The following is a 16,949-nucleotide window of genomic DNA, read 5'->3' on the forward strand; positions in this document are numbered from 1 at the left end:
TTTCAACTTGAGTGACAAAAGATCATTACATATTCCTACTTATTATGTGTTACCTTCTTTTGTGTTAAAAAATACATTTAAGTCTAGGGAATGTCATTTTTGTTAAAACCTACTTTATTTTTTAAGTTTATTTAACTTCATTTTTTAAGATTGCTTTAGTTTAAGAAAAATGTATAAGAAACTTTACAAATACTATCTCCTGATATAACATTGTAATCTGTATTATCTATATTTTTAATTATAATATTTCACCATTTCACCTGAATATATCTATATATGTATATAATAAGAATTTATAATCGTTATCTATTAACATTGATGGTAAAATATGTAAATTATTTTGTAGTAAAATTAACATGAATAAATTAGTATTATAAGATAATGTACTTAACTAAAATCCGTTTTTTATTTCACATTTCAATTCATATCGTATTTATATTTCTAAACAATGAGATATGTTATTAAATAATAATAAGAAAGTAAATAAATATTGATCAATTATTAAAGACGCCTAAAACTGTTAATCAATAAAACTAGTACTGTATTTTTATTTTTCTACTTGCTGTATTAAAATTCCTTAGTATTTTCAGTTGATCCCTCGTATACGGCCAGCGTTCTGACTGATAAAATAGCAATTCCGCTGCACCCGGTAAACGTACAAATTTTTTGTCACCTCGAAGGGCCACGGGCCGCCTTTGAAGTCAAAATAACAATAGAATTCCTTAGAGTGGGTCAACTGATATATTTTATATTCTTTAAACTGTGATAGAAAGATCTGAGAAGCCAAAAATAGAGCAACGGCCATAGCAGGGCGTCTGCGGCAAATAGTGTGGACCTAACACAACCCTTCCATTAGGAACTAACAGCATAAGACCTGCATCAGACCAATAATGACATATGGTATAGAAATCGGAGAGGAAACAAACAAAACCAAAAGCATGTTAAAAGTCGCTGAAATAAAGAACTTAGGAACCATAATGGGGAAGACTAGAAGAGAAAGAATTAGAAACACATGTAAAACGCATGGAAGAAAACGCCCTTTAGTTACCGCGCATAGTTTTTAAAGAGAAACCCATGGGTAAGAGACAGACTGAAAGACCTCCAAAAAGATGGAAAGACAGTCGGCAGTCCATCTCATAAGAACAGAGGCAATCTTAAAACTAACAGATCGAATAGATCTCAAATAAGTAGAAGAAAAAGAAGAAGTAATTGAAGAGGTAGCTGCAATGCAATAACCAGGTAGTTCAATTTTAATAAATTTTGCTACACAAACCAGACAGCTGTAAGAGACGTGGCGAAATACCCATATATAGGATTTTTTGGAGAGAAAAAATAACTTTTTTGCGGGCGTGTTGAATTAATCGTTCATCGCAAATTTGTACTTGAATGTCCCGAAATAAAATAATATCAACTCATCTGAACAGTAAAAAAATCCTTGTTGATATACCTCTAATGATTTGTTATCTTATTTTAATGAAATCAATGAGACAAACGAATATCTACACACCTTCCCTTCTTCTTTCCAAACCTACCACTACCCACTCGCCCGTCCTCAGCCCCCGCAACGTTTCGCCTGCATCCCCTCTTTCCCTTCATCAGGCCCAGAGCGAGCTGGGGCCGATCTGCGGGCGAAGTGAAAATAAACTGACCCGTTCCGATCATAAATAATAATTAAGCGTGGGCGCGACACGAAGAAGAGCAAATTTATACACTTTCAACCCTGATTGCTGATGTTTTATACCAGCGCCTTTTTCTATACGAACGGGTTGATATGTAGTCCGGTAAAATTAGCCTCATTCATGACTTATAAGAAATATGTATGAACACAAGTTATTGTAGTTATGTTAAAGTCAATATGTTAAGTTGTAAATAATTTTACTGGCCTTGATCGACACAGACACTACGTTACAATTGTTTACTATAGTCAAAAGTTCACCATTACCTGTCTATCTATCTACTTTCGGTTCTGCGACGTTTTCCGACTAACCGCCACTCTTCTCTATCTTTCTACATGTTATCCACTGCTTTTTGCAGTTCTTTTCTTATTCCGTCATTTAAAAAAATACATTCCCGTCGTAATTTTTTCGTGCTTTAACATAAAGTAGTTAAGTAACTTAACATTTTACTGTAGTTATTTTAAATTAGTCAGACTGTTTCAGTGAGACTCACAGGTGAAGACCTCGGCGAGGACCCGCCTGCAACTGTCCGGTGTGGAACTACGCTGGTATATCCAGTAGGAAGGGAACATTTCAAAAGTTCTAGAACACTTTGATTTATCGGATTCTACATCCTAACAGGGAACTCACACGATCTTAGTCGCCAGTCAACTATATTTACAAATGGTGGCAATTTGGCTCAGAAGTGTTTCTCGTAAGTCCGCCAACTCGAAAACTGCTTCTAGATACTGCCCAATGTTTTGGAAACAGGAGATCGGTATTCTAGACTATTCGATGGTGTTGCTTCTTGCTCTACAATTACGGACAAACAAATAAAATCTATATAGGAAGGTAATAATTAATTGAACTTTTTAAACCCCCTGGGTGTGGGGAATTCTTAAAAGAAGCAACATTATGTTCTAAAATTAGCTGAATATGGATTTTCAATAGACAGAAGAAGAATTATATCATACGTTGGACCCAACTAAAGAAAAATGGCTATTAATCCCTTTACGGAAAATGGTCTGTTGTCTGTGGTTGATCCAAATACAACCTTCAACAAATCCTTCATAAGAAGACCTGATTCATAACCAACAGATAAAATGTCTCAGAAAACGGTAACCAGCAATTTCACAACTGTTACCACTGACATTAGACACAACATTATGACACATGGAATTCCACGATGCGGATACACAAGGAATTTTATGATGATGATATTTCCACTCACAAAAATAGTCCTTTACCGGAAATGTACCTCCAAAAACTATATCTGTAAACTAGTTCTATTAACATATTCATATAAATGAAAAATAATGTTCCGGAATTTTCTACTGCCTATTTGGCAATTTTAACTACTCCATCCGGTCAATGAAAAACTATTTGAACAGAATAATCCCATAATTAAACAACAGTCTGAACAATACAAAAATCGAAATTTAATTTAAAATTACCAAACTGTGTAACTTAGAGGGTTTTGATGTGTCTATTTAATGATAATCACAATGCCCTGCAATCAACTGTCTGTAATAACAGTTTCAAATGTAAAGATGATTTTGGAGATATGAAGGATTGCAATAAAGGGTTAGTTGCAATTAGGTTACACTCTCCAGTGCTATCCTTTACAAAAAGTCTACCAACTTGGAGACTGAACCATATAGCTCTCTGTCGATGATCTACCATTGCCTCTTATAGAGAACCGTACATTTGCCAGGCTGCCGCACCGACATACAATATGTCCTGTCGTTTCAGATCGACAAAACCCGGCTTCACTGGCTTCACATGCCTATTCAGCTTACATTGCACTGTTGGTAGACCCATTACAGCTTTGATTGTATTTCTATCTTTGCTTATATACTTTTTCGCCTGTCTCTGACCTGGTGATTTTCACCACCATTCTAGAGATTTTAGTAATATAAGTAAACATACTAAAGTTTTGGTTTATTGATGTACTTATTAGCAGTTATGCTGTCATAATTATATATTTAATTCAATCCAAAAGTATGTGGCGACAGTTTTTCTGTGAAACAACTATTACCACAAAATTCAACATTCCATTTTTGGGTAATTCCATGTTCGACGTTAATTTTCATACGCCTCAAAAAGAATCAAATTTCTTAAAAAAATATCTTATATTATCTAAGTTAGCCAGATTTTGCGAAAAAAATTAGGGATAAATTATTAGAATTAGTTTGCAAAAAATCTTTAATTGCATTTTATATGAAGAGTTGCCATGAAAAAAACAAAAGGACGCTAGCTCTGGACCTGGTGCGCGTCATTTACTGTTGTCAAGCGTTTTTGTACTGTTGTATTTTTGTGCCAAATAATAAAAATAAATAAATATATTTATTAATAAAATAATTTATATTAAAATCGTAGTGTCCCGTGAGTAATGTCCCGTGAGTAATCAGCAAATTATTTATATCCCAAATATATCTGTATACAGCTAGAGCAAAATAATTTTAAGTTTAGCACATGTAAGTTCCTAATTCCACTTAATGTATTTTATTTTGTATAGGTTCAGAGAAAAAAGATATTAAAAACAAAATTTTAAAAATCCAAATTTTTTTATGTCCCGTGAGTAATCATAGATTTTTATTAATGTTTTAATCATTATACCTACATTTCCATATCTTGTTCTGTATCACAACAGTAATTTAAATCATTGTCTGTGAAAATAATAACTTAATGCTTTACCTAGCCCATATGAGGGACAAAATACACTTTCTTAAAATTTTGTTGTTATTCTAAATGTCCCGTGAGTAATCATGGAATTGTCCTTTAGTCTTTACATGTATTCTGTAGGATGTTCTTATTAAAAGCTCATAATACATAATATAACCAATTAAAAACAGCGTCAAACACATAACCCAACTTTGTTCGCCATTCGTCTCGGACTAATCCTCCAGCTTCGTTTTAAGTAAATGATGTCTTGCTTCGCTTTGATTTATGATCAACTACCATCTGATAGCGCCGCGTATAAAACGCATATAAAGCTTAATCAAAAAATATTCTCGGAATATCCCGTGACAAATTTATTTGCGGGTCGGGCGCGAGCTAGCGGATGCGTGGTGTGTGCAGACGAAGACTTAGAAAAATATCCGATGTGACAGGATAATAAGCGGTATAGGGATGAATCGACAGGAGCGTATATACAGGGTGTGTATTAAACATAAAGTTAAAATTATACCGTGTGGTGCAGCGAAACGCGGGACATAGGAAATCCCACGTATATTTTTATAAGGTGAAATATTATCTCCCCAGATGATTTTATGCAAAAATTGTATTAGACTTTTTTGGAGAGACGTTAAAGTTGTACTGTCGTCTAGAATTTCGTTTTATTTGCAATAGGCATCTAAAAGTTATTTGCAAAAATCTATTTTAAAATTACTAAAAATTTATAATACGGCCCAGAGAAATCTACAATTGAAATGCCATAAAAAACATTATTTTGTCATTGTCAAATTCGATGTCACAATTTTTTTGGTTTACAAGAATTTATGTGGTTTAAAAAGGGTATTTAATTTTTTTCTGAATTGGAATGATCATCTACAAAAGTAGTAGTTGAACTGAGAATAGTATTCGCGTTGTATAACTTGTTTGCTCTTCATTACTTGATCACTCGCAGGCTTCGCTCATACTACATACATCCACAATAATTTAACAAGTAAAAGAAATATTTGTAACTAAATGAATTTTATATACTAATTATACTGCCAAACTATACTAATTACTACCAAACTATACTAATTAATAAAATGTTTACATAATCCCCCATTCACAGCCAAACAATACACCAAATGATTGTGAATTCACGCATCACAATACGAAGCTCTCAAGGGGAGAAACTTTATCATTCCACAGAGATGTCGTTTTCAATCCATTTAAATTTCTGTATTTACTACTACTACTGCAATTACTCGCTGACGAGTATTTGACACGCATCAGAAGATGGTTACGCAAGGCGTTTCCTGTCATGAGCTTTTCTGTGACTGAAAAGCCCGATACGTGATGTTATCTCTCTTCCGCACTTCGGACATTCAAAAATCTCATTACTGTGTTGCCTCTTTACTTTTTGGTTGTCGTTATTAACTGAATTTACAAATCTCCTCCATTGCGTTCTATTGCGCGCTGCTTCCTCCCACTGTTGCTGCATACTTATCCCCTTTAAGTTTTCACGAAAAACATCCTTGTATCTTTTGTTTCTATTGCCCACCCGGTTTCCTCTCACCTTCTACAAGTTCACCGTAAAGAAGAGATTTCGGTAGGCAGTTTTCTTGCATCCTGCATACGTGGCCAGCCCATCTTAAACGAGATTTAGTAATCATGACTTCAGCGCTCTCGCAACTTGCTTTTTCAAGGACTGATACGTTTGAGACATGGTGGTACCATTTGATTCTTAACAGTTGTCTGACGGTAACATAAAGACGGTTTTTGAGTGTCTTCCACAAGAAAAAGTCGTTCGGCTAGTGTATCTTCTATAAACGGGAGTCATTGATTTTCTTTTGCTTTTTTTCTTTCTACAGCTACTTTTAGTTCTGTTCTCCAACAGTGTTCTCCAGTGCCAATGTAAAAATTTAAGAGTGTAAAAATTTTGTCAATTTTGAATGTCATGTTCGTTTCTTAGTATTTCAGTAAAAAGAGTGCCAAAATATCAGATAAAGTGATAAAACAACACTTTATCTGATATTTTGGCACTCTTTTTACTCAAATTCTAAGAAAGGATCATGAAATTCAAAATTGACAAAATTTATTTATATTTTACTACCTACTGGTTTTAAAGATAAGCATGTGAAGTACTTTTTCCCTACTCGGTATGCAATCTAATATTACTTACTGTGATATTGTTTCACCCGGTATTTGTACGTACGTCAGTACTTACTGTAAAGAAATATTATTTATGGTCGGAGTTTAATGTATGCATCCTCTGAATTACGCGCAGAAATCCGTAGGTGGCTTTCGTTTTATGGCCCGATTGGCCCTCTGACATTCGTTTCTACGTACTGTCCCAACAGATAATGTGTTTATAATAGTTAAAATTATTTTTAAGAAAAATTATATATCTAAAATCAAAACCAGGAGTGTTTTTGAATCCAATTGTCTGGGAGTATGGTTACTAAGCTAAATAAATACCGAAATACTTATCTATAAATCTATTTTATTTCTTAAAAGTCATGGGCTTCAAAAATCCATCAAACAATATTCGGACTTTTTAGTCCGAGGAGGACGTATATATACGTTGTGTCATATGTCAAAAATGACAGGCTTTAGAAGAAAACGGAAGGCACAGTCTCATTAGGGATGTGATTATCTACAACTTTTATCTGAAAACTTTTTGTCTAAAACAGCTTATAATGGAGTTAGGAACAATTTTTAAAATAGCCGAAATTTGTTTTTTTCGTAATATCTAGTAAGCCATGAACTTTTTCAAAAATCTGAAAGGCGCATATTTATGACCCCATAAAACTGCACTTCTTTCCCCATTTAACCGACTCTCTATCTCCAGTAGTTTCCGAGATACCCATAGAGAACATCGTAGGAAACTCACCCTGTATAATAGATATTTACGATACAAGTCAGTTAACAGCATCATTAATATACGGGTGTGAAAGTTGTGTGAGTACGTAGCACGAGTTGTGTAACCACATAGGTATCTTAATATGGAGTTAACTCGCGTGTATTGTACAATATTTTATCTACATGTAACTATTTATATAGGACCAACCAAACCAAACATCAATGAATTTTAAAAATTATTGTCCTTAACTATATACCTATCCTAAAAATCAATTACCGTTGTTCAAATAACACCATGCATGGCAATGCCAATATGACAGTAAATAATATTGATGTCACTAGTTTAAAAAATGAGCGATTCGGAAAGTATTCTGACATTGAAGAAGAGGCATTCAGAGCCATTTTTGGATTGCTTCCAGCAAGATCGAAACAGAAGTATGAATATACACATACTCTAAGTATGGAAAAATGGTGCACCGAAAAAAAAGTACGCAACTATGGAAATGAAAAGGTACTCATAACATATTTTCGTTTCCAATTTAGTGCAAAATAAATGTTTTACAAAATATATTTTTCTCTTTGGTAGTCATCTAAACAAGGAGTGAGATAATGAAAATGCGTGAGTTAAGAGCTCTTAACTCTCTCAAAATGCGTGAGTTAAGAGCTTCTTAACTCATTGACGTAGATAAAATATACTATTCGTACTAATCATATACAATAACTATATGGCCCTCTGTCATCCTAAGTAAACGTACTCTCAGCAAAGCTTATAGAGGAAACTTTGGCCTTAGGCAGTGAGATCTCGTTATTGCAAAGATAATTCACCAAAACAAAACCTATAAACGACTTATATTTATCTAATCCAAAGATTGTATATGCCTAACAACTTCCTTATGTCCAGAGATTTTGTCTAGACTTAACGGTCATATATAACCGAGATTATAAAATGAAGTCGTTATAATCCTGGATGATCTATTATCGTAGCAAATGACTTTGCAGTGGCCGAGCTACCATATGCAGAAGTCGCAAGTCATGGTCCGCACGGTAGGACATTGGTAAGAACCTTTAATAAGACCTTTGTTGGGACTTTCCACTACTATAGACTAAGTGAAATGTAATAAATATATCTGTCAAAACTCGTTAGAATGATACATTGGTCGGGTATCGGATAGTATTAACACTATCGCTATAGGATTAAGTAGAAGTTATCTTAATTATAGATGAATTATTATACGATTTTACGTATAAAATATTAGATAAATAAATGATAAAAAAGATAATGGTATGCGACGTCTTAATTTTTAAAATGTTTGAATATGCTTTTTTTCTATTTTTTTTGCAAATTAATTACTACCCAGGGTCGGACTGGACCAAAGGGGTCCGAGAAGGGGGCTTGTAATTACAAACCACTTTATACTCAACGTGCATTGTTTTTCGATTCTTTTTTATATTTTTCAATAGTTTTTGAAGTGAATAAGTGTTTTTGAAGTGGGTAGGCTATATGAGCGACGGTGCACACGACCCCACCCTGCAGAGATGGTTTAAGTCCAAAAGTTGATCTCTACCATGTTCAGTTAAAGAAACAATAGCTGATCCCATTTTTGGACTGAAAATCATCTCTGCTAGAATAATTGCAAAAAAAAGCAATAAAAGTAGGACTTATTTCTGACAGTAACAATACAAAGTAAAGTACATTAAACACTATTTCGTAGGCGTAATTTATTAGAAACAAAAACAAAGGCACCTGATTGTAATGCTAAAATTGCTATAAATCGTTACTATCTTCTTCCAAAGCAAATATTTCGAACAAAAATAGATCTATTGATATGAATCAAAAAAACAAATTATCAAGAAAAGATGCACCTTGGTGATGAAGTGGTCTTTAGAGTTCTTAATTTGTTAAACCGCTGTATAGCGTGTTTCAAACTTTTGCCAAAATAACAAACTTCCGATTTCCCCGGGATAATAGACAGATGGGGACTTAAACTTTTAATATAAAAACAGGCTAGAAAGTTAAATAATTTAGCTACAAATTGCTTAAAAAAATCAACAAAATCTGTCCACTAGATCAAAATATACTGAACTTTCACATACGGTGTCCGTTTTTCGTGTTAGCCAGTGTTTTTAACTCTAAACACATTTTTTAAAATATATTCTCCATATTCTTTAATAACATCACTGTAAATGAAAATTGACATCAAGAAAGTAAATAAATTAGTATAGATACTTATTTATCATTTCTTTTTGATCATGCTCTCTTTTCAATACCGTTCATTCAATGGTGCCTCGTGCTGCTATGACCTGCGAGCCTCTTACTTCTGGCATTTGCTCACGCAACATATTAATTAAATGTCTTAAGCGTTTCGCTAAAAGCCCAGTCATATCGATATAATTTATCGACATTTTTGTTTTATTTTAGTCGGGTTTTGCTCGACATCGAATGCTTCAGTAAATTAAAAATTGCATAAAAATATGACATACCATTTTTTAATATTAGTAGTACTATACTAAAAAGAAAGAATCAAGACGGCAGGGGAATGACTGTTGATGATCATTTTCCAGAGGTTAAGCCCGTACTCTTCCTCATTTTTTCATGGTGCTTACTGCCATTTGGCATTAAGAAGGTTGTAATTTATTTTTATATTGAGTAAAAATAATTTTTAAATGGTGTAGTTTAAAATTAAAAAGGAGATAGAAGCAGTAAAACGATCATGGCTAGATGTCAAATCAATTACCAACAACCGAACCCGTTGGAGAGTGTTTATTGAGCGCTATGATCCACGTAGGAGAAAAGGACAAAATGAATGAAAAAAATGATGTTTAAAATTAGAGAAAAAATATGTTTTTAGTAACAGATTTGTGTGTTTGGGAACGTTCTATCCCTTTTTAATTCTGTATTCTTTCTGTAATTAGTCTAATTCAAATTTTATCAAGTTTTATGTCAATATTTAGTATATGATGTCTAGAGATTGACCTCGCTAAAGTTATCATCGATTGTCATTCACCAGCCGCCTTACCCGCCGTTTTTTTTATTATTTCGATTACACACAGGGGTTATAAACTGGCAAAAATATACTGATCTTATCACTGATTCTTCTACATAATGATTTATCGATAGGTTTTGCTTGAAGCATAAGGTAAAATGTTATTTCTAAATGAGGCTTAATATTGAGTAACCCCTAGAAAAATTTGGAATCAGTATTAATAATAATATGTATATGTTGCGGACAATGGTATACAGGGTCCGGCAATAGTGCGTCAGGCATCTGTAGCTCCTAGAATAAAAAACTTGAGAATTTTGTTTAAGTGCAAACCTAAAGTATTGCTGTACCAGGATGTATTTCAGGAAAATATTTTAACTTCTATAGGGTGGCTCAAAAAAGTGTGAGTGGACCTGGATGATTTTTTTTAAATGGAACACCCTGTATATAATTGCATTTTTGGCTTCCCTTCAGATCACCTTACATAACCCTAAGATATGAATAAATATATTTCGATAGTTTCAGAGATATTAAAAAATAAATAAAAAATATGTATTTTTCAGCAAAAGCAAAAATACAAGAACTGTTCTGAAATCAAAACTATATTAGGTATTTACTTTATATAGCCTGTTCTTACTTTGTTATAAATATGGTAATCGTATATCATACAGGATGTTCAATATTCTACGCCAAACTTTCTAAAATATAAAATAATTTTTCTTTGTTATTTTAAATGGAACACCCTGTATATTATTTTTTTATTAGATGGAGAATTAAAAAATGAACATTTTTTGTATTTAGACTATTTCAAAATTTTGAACGGTTTCGCAGATGCGCGCAGTATTATTTCATATGGCGCTTTCAATGATAAAATACGAGTGAAAAATCATTGGGTGGCTTTGATAAAAATTTACTGTGGAAAATGCCATATGAAATATAAAACCGCAAATATCTGCGAAACCGTTAAAAATTTTTAAATACTCTGAATACAAAAAATGTTCATTTTTTAATTCTCCGTCTGTTGAAAAAATAATATACAGGGTGTTCCATTTCAAAAAACGAAGAAAAAATATTTTATATTTTAGAAAGTTTGGCGCAGTATTTTGAACATTCTGTATAATTTACGATTTTCATATTTATAGCAAAGTAAGTACAGACCATCTAAAGTAAATACCTAATATAGTTTTGATTTCAGGACAGTTCTTGTATTTTTAATAATTTTTTTAAGAAGGGCTGAAAAATACATATTTTTCATTTATTTTTTAATATCTCTGAAACTATCTAAATATATATATTCATATCTTAGGGTTATGTAAAGTGATCTGAAAGGAAGCCAAAAATGCAATAATATACAGGGTATTCCATTTAAAAAAAATCATCAAGGTCCACTCACACTTTTTTGAGCCACCCTATAGAAGTTAAAATATTTTCTTGAAATACATCCTGGCACATACTTGAGGTTCGCACTTAAACAAAATTCTCAAGTTTTTTATTCTAGGAGCTACAGATGCCCGACGCACTATTGCGGGACCCTGTATACTTTTTACCGTTTACGATAATACCCGGCCAAGAACGTAAGTGCCCAATTTCATTAGATAATATCGTCATAGGACGGATATTTACGAAAATATCCATAAGTTTGTTGAAACGCATTGTTGAAAATGTTACTCTTTTATTAGCTTTCTTCAATCATTGTTTGGGAAATAACTTTAGTGACTACATAATATTGGGAAATGTTGAAATACAATAACTATTAACAGGAAAAACAATATAACAGCTAACATTTCCCCAATGTCTCTGTTAGCCCTTTAAATTGAACCCTGATTTTGGCATACAATTTTAATATTAAGACATTCAAAACAATTAAATTCGTATTAAAATTATGTATTAAAAAGCAGAAAATCACGAAAAAAAGAACGAAAAACGAAACCAAAAAATTATAATGCCAGTCGGTAGGCACAATATAAACTTAAACATTACCTTATTTATAATCTACTTCAGGAAAACAGACATTAAAGTCAAAACCCGGGCAAAATCGTTAAATGGATAGTTTTCCTGTAGCTGATCAATATTATCCAAATCCTTTGCATTTTAACGTTAATGCCGGTCAATAACAACAAATATCCACTGACGTTGTATATTGATGCAATATTGTTGAGGGGGGGGGGCAAAGATTAAACGAGTCGTTGATATTCGATTCACCGTTTAGAATACCGTTCGTTCAATTGAATCGTGACCAGAACGAATCCATAAAATTTGAACGATGATACGTAAAAAAGAATCGTGAGAATTGAATCCGATCACAATGTGATTGTTCGTCTCTCCGGATCGTTCGTTCAAAGAGTCGTGAGAATTGATTCATTGCTTACAATACGGTTAGTTCAATTGAATCGTGGCCAGCACGGATCCATAAAATTAGAACGATGAGCCGTAAAAAAGAGTCGCGATAATTGAATCGGATCACAATGCGATCCTGTTATACATAGAGTCGGGTACCAATATTTAGATTTGAACAAAAACCCTAAACAAACATCCTGAGCATAAAATGCAAACGATAAGAAAGTTATTTACAAGAAAAACATTTATTTATACTGTGCTTAGTACGGAAGTATTTGTGATTTGTGATTTTCACGTTAATATTTTTGTTAAAATAATATTTACCGACTATAAACTAGTAGTGGGAACTATTGAATGAATACTATCGAAACATTCGATAGTTGCAATTCATTCGAATAATTCGATAGTTAGTAAAAAAACATTCGTTGAAAACTATTCGAATAAAAATTATCGAATAGATGCGTCATCTGCCTTGAAATATTGTATTCTAGTAATTCGGCAGCAAAAACCATTCATTTATAAAATTCATTCATTTAGAAAATTCATTTATTCGTCAGGATCGATTATAATAAAATATTAACTGGATTTTAGTTGTCGCCCGGCGACGTAGGTTTCTTTCCGAAAAACCCGGTCGGTGGCAATGCTATGAAAGAAGCCGGCATCTTTGATTTTTTGTGGAGTCAGATAAAGATAAGGACACACTATTTTTTGAAGTACTAGTATTTACATAGAAAATACATTATGAAGGGCGCTGTTGCCATATATTGGTATTAGTCTCGGTATTAATTGATATTAGCAAAGAATATTATTGTTTGGCTTTAGTTAGTTAGGGATAGTATGTCTATATATTTGATATTTTTTTATTAATATTCTGTTGTTACACTGCAATAATACTTGTTATTTTGGATGTAGGAAAGTTATTTTTAATGTGTTTAAGCAAAGACTGGTTTAATAAATAATAATAACAGTAATAATTTGTTATACCTATTAACAACAAAATTTGAAATCATTTAATATAAACATTTTTTTAAGTAGTAGCAAAATATAAACAACAAATTTGATGTCAAAATTATTTATATTAGATCCTATTTAAAAATAATATAGTCTCTCAATTTTTTGTGGCAACGTTGGTTTATTAAATAATAATAATTACAGAACTAATTTGTTATATTAACAACAAATTTTAAAATCATGAAATATAAACATTTATTAATTTTCTAAGCGTGCAGTGTAATGCAAGGAAAATATAAATAAAAATTAGAAATCAAAATTATTTATATTCGGTACTTTATATTACTATTTAATAATAATAATATTTACTTTTACTGGTATTTACTTACTAAAAAATAAATGAAATATTTCTTCGCAAAAAACTACATGTAAGAGAATTAGCATAAACAAAATACAAACATCGTTAACTTTTTTTTAAATTGGCACGTGTAAAACTTTTAATTTAATTTTCTCACCCCATAGTCTGAGTTCGATAACCATTTACTTAACCACATTAATTAATATAATTATTAAGTTCAACTAATTCATATTATTAAAACATCTAAAATACAAATATGTATTTTTAAAATTAATTGTAAGTTCATCTCATCTCTCTTAAAAATTGCTACTTCTCAAAATTTCCCATTAAAAAATAGACCATATACCATATAAAATTAAATAATTGAAAGATCGGGCTACGGAAAATCACACAAACTTTCGGAAAAATTTTGACCACCTGCACACGCACACAATCGTCAATTAAAAAAACTACTATTTTAGTATTTTAAATATTTTAATAAACGCAAAAATAGCACAGTATTTATAAGGCGAAGTTATAAAAATTTGGAAGAACTAATAATGCACTGACGCACACAAAAATCAAACGAATACTAAATTTATTTATCAAAAACATTCGATAGTCGTGGCTCAACGATAACCATTTAGTCGCACGGCGAGGTTGTCACATATGCTTTAGTATACAAATGAATGAATGATTTTATTCGAATAAAACCATTCGATAGTTGAAATCATTCATTCAGTAACCATTCGATAGTCTAATTCAATCGATAGTTCCCATCGCTACTATAAACCATTAAATGTCGTATTAAAAGACGAAACCGTGTTTTTTTGCAACTCCAAATAAATATTGTTGTCCTCTGCTCATTATGATAAAAATCGGCGTTAACTATTGTTATGAAATGAAGATCTCTGTCATTTTATATATAAAATTATATGGGGAATATCATCTGGACGCTATTTTTTTATCATTCGGTATTATATACTACTTATTATAATATGATTATTAAATCGGAATTAAAATATGATATAAAAATATTAAATTTGTATTAAGAAGTCTTTAATAAATAGTATAATGGTTGTTTGAATTGGATTGATAATTTAATATTATTGGTAAAATAATCAATCCAATTACGCCAGTGTCATAAAGTGTGGAATAACAAATGAAAGAACGCTATATTTCTTTTTCTGCTTCCTTAAGTAATTGTCCGACCAAATTATTGCCGGTAGTGCCAGTTACGATTATTGTTTTTGTTAAATGTAAATTGTGCATGTGGTTCGCGTTCAAATGAACGAATCGTAGGAGTCGATTCAATATGAGAAATTGAATCGTGTGATTCGATTCACTAAAAAGAATCGTAATGCCCATCACTACAATATTGAAGGCAACGGACCAGCTACGTCTAAACAGCGGTTCCCATTAGAACACCGAAGTTAAGCGACGTAAGGCGATACTAGTGGATGGACGGGTGACCTGTTCGAAACTCTGTATCGTGCTGTTGTCCAAAAGCAAAAGTGTAAAATCTATTGACACACACAGCTCATTCACGCCGGTTCGAGGCCGGATGAGATCGGATATCTCGTGAGTAAGAGTCGATTTAGACACTTGCCAAGTCGGTAGGCCATTGACCATGATATGGCCGAGGACCGCGGTTCGGATTCCGCATAAACAAAGTAGGCCCCGTCCAGATTAGCCCTGGCAGCAAAAAGGAGATGTTAAATGAAATCTTTACTTTTACTTTTTACTACAATATTGAACGGATATAACTGTTAAAGGTCGGTTAATCGTATTTGTCGGTAACATTTATTTGTATGACAACATATTTTCATACATAATTGTCAATATAGTTTTCCGACCAATTTTAGATCACACGTGAACGGCCGTTAAATGTATCACCGATATTAATTGAATCTGTGAATAAAATGTCGGCCAGTCGATGATACGGCAACAAAATAACCAGAACGATCATTATGAATCGGCATATTTTTAATCAATTTAATCAATCGGCGCGGCAGCCAGACCTTAAATTTATTAGCGCGCTACCTCCTGCCAGTACGTCAATCGGTATTATTTAATTTAAAGACTCAATTATCTCATCCGACGATACAACTTATAGAGGGAGGAGGCGTTAAATGAATTTAGAATGATAAACTCATTAAAACCTTTTCTTCATCTAACAAAACTTGTTCAGATATAATGTTTCACCAGTACGTAAATATAAATTTACTTCTAAACCTTATGACGTTAAACGTCTTTTCTTACTACAAATTCAATTTGGTATGAGAAGGGATTACGGCCAAATGACATATAAAATAATAGCCAGTAGCCTGTCAAAATTAACAGGCTTTTATTCGTTTAACGTATTAGTTAAAATGATGGCTCACCCTACTTTAGATTTTGCTCCTATTTTTCTAAGTTATAGTTTTAAGAGCTACGTAACAACCTTAAAACCTGATTTTATGGAAACATCTATGTGGGAGTGATAAGCGACATTAAAAATATTGAGATATCTATCCAATCCAAATCTTTATAAAGATGTTCAGATGACACTCAATGAACTAAAATTGCTATTTACGTTTTGACTTTGATTATTAATGTTGCTTAGGATATATTGTTCTTATCCGATTTTGTTTGTTTGGTTGTTTTTAGTTTCTATATAATTTTTTATTGTTACAAATTCCAATTTTACAAAGTAAAAGCAACTGATCCAGTAGCAAGAACCGTTTATTTTAAACTGGGTACTTATTTTCGTAAAGTTGAAAATATTATTGAAAACATATAAAAAAATGAATTATACTATAAAAAAAAGGATGAACTTGAAATTCGAAGGCAACAAAAGATCCGATGATTGCTAAGTCGTCGGCAAGAATAATCGGAAACCTATTTTTGTCCTATATTGAGTTATTACTGAGAATACCCTATCACCAAGATATACCGCGTGTTTCTCAAAAGTGGCTCACCCCTTAACTTTTTTATTTTTTCAGATAGAAAAACGAGATTTAGTATGTTACATGAATGACATAAATTAGAATTGATTGACTTATATTCAATTGTTTTTGGTCACTTTCTGTTTTACGGGAAATTACAACAACTTTTGATTTTTAAATGATTGATACCCGTGGCATTTTTTTACTTTGTTTGATAGGAAATATACCAAGTGTATTGTAAATA

Source organism: Sitophilus oryzae, unplaced genomic scaffold (genome assembly GCF_002938485.1).
Source record: "Sitophilus oryzae breed Bouriz unplaced genomic scaffold, Soryzae_2.0 scaffold_1358_pilon_pilon, whole genome shotgun sequence".
In the NCBI taxonomy this organism is placed as follows: domain Eukaryota; kingdom Metazoa; phylum Arthropoda; class Insecta; order Coleoptera; family Curculionidae; genus Sitophilus; species Sitophilus oryzae.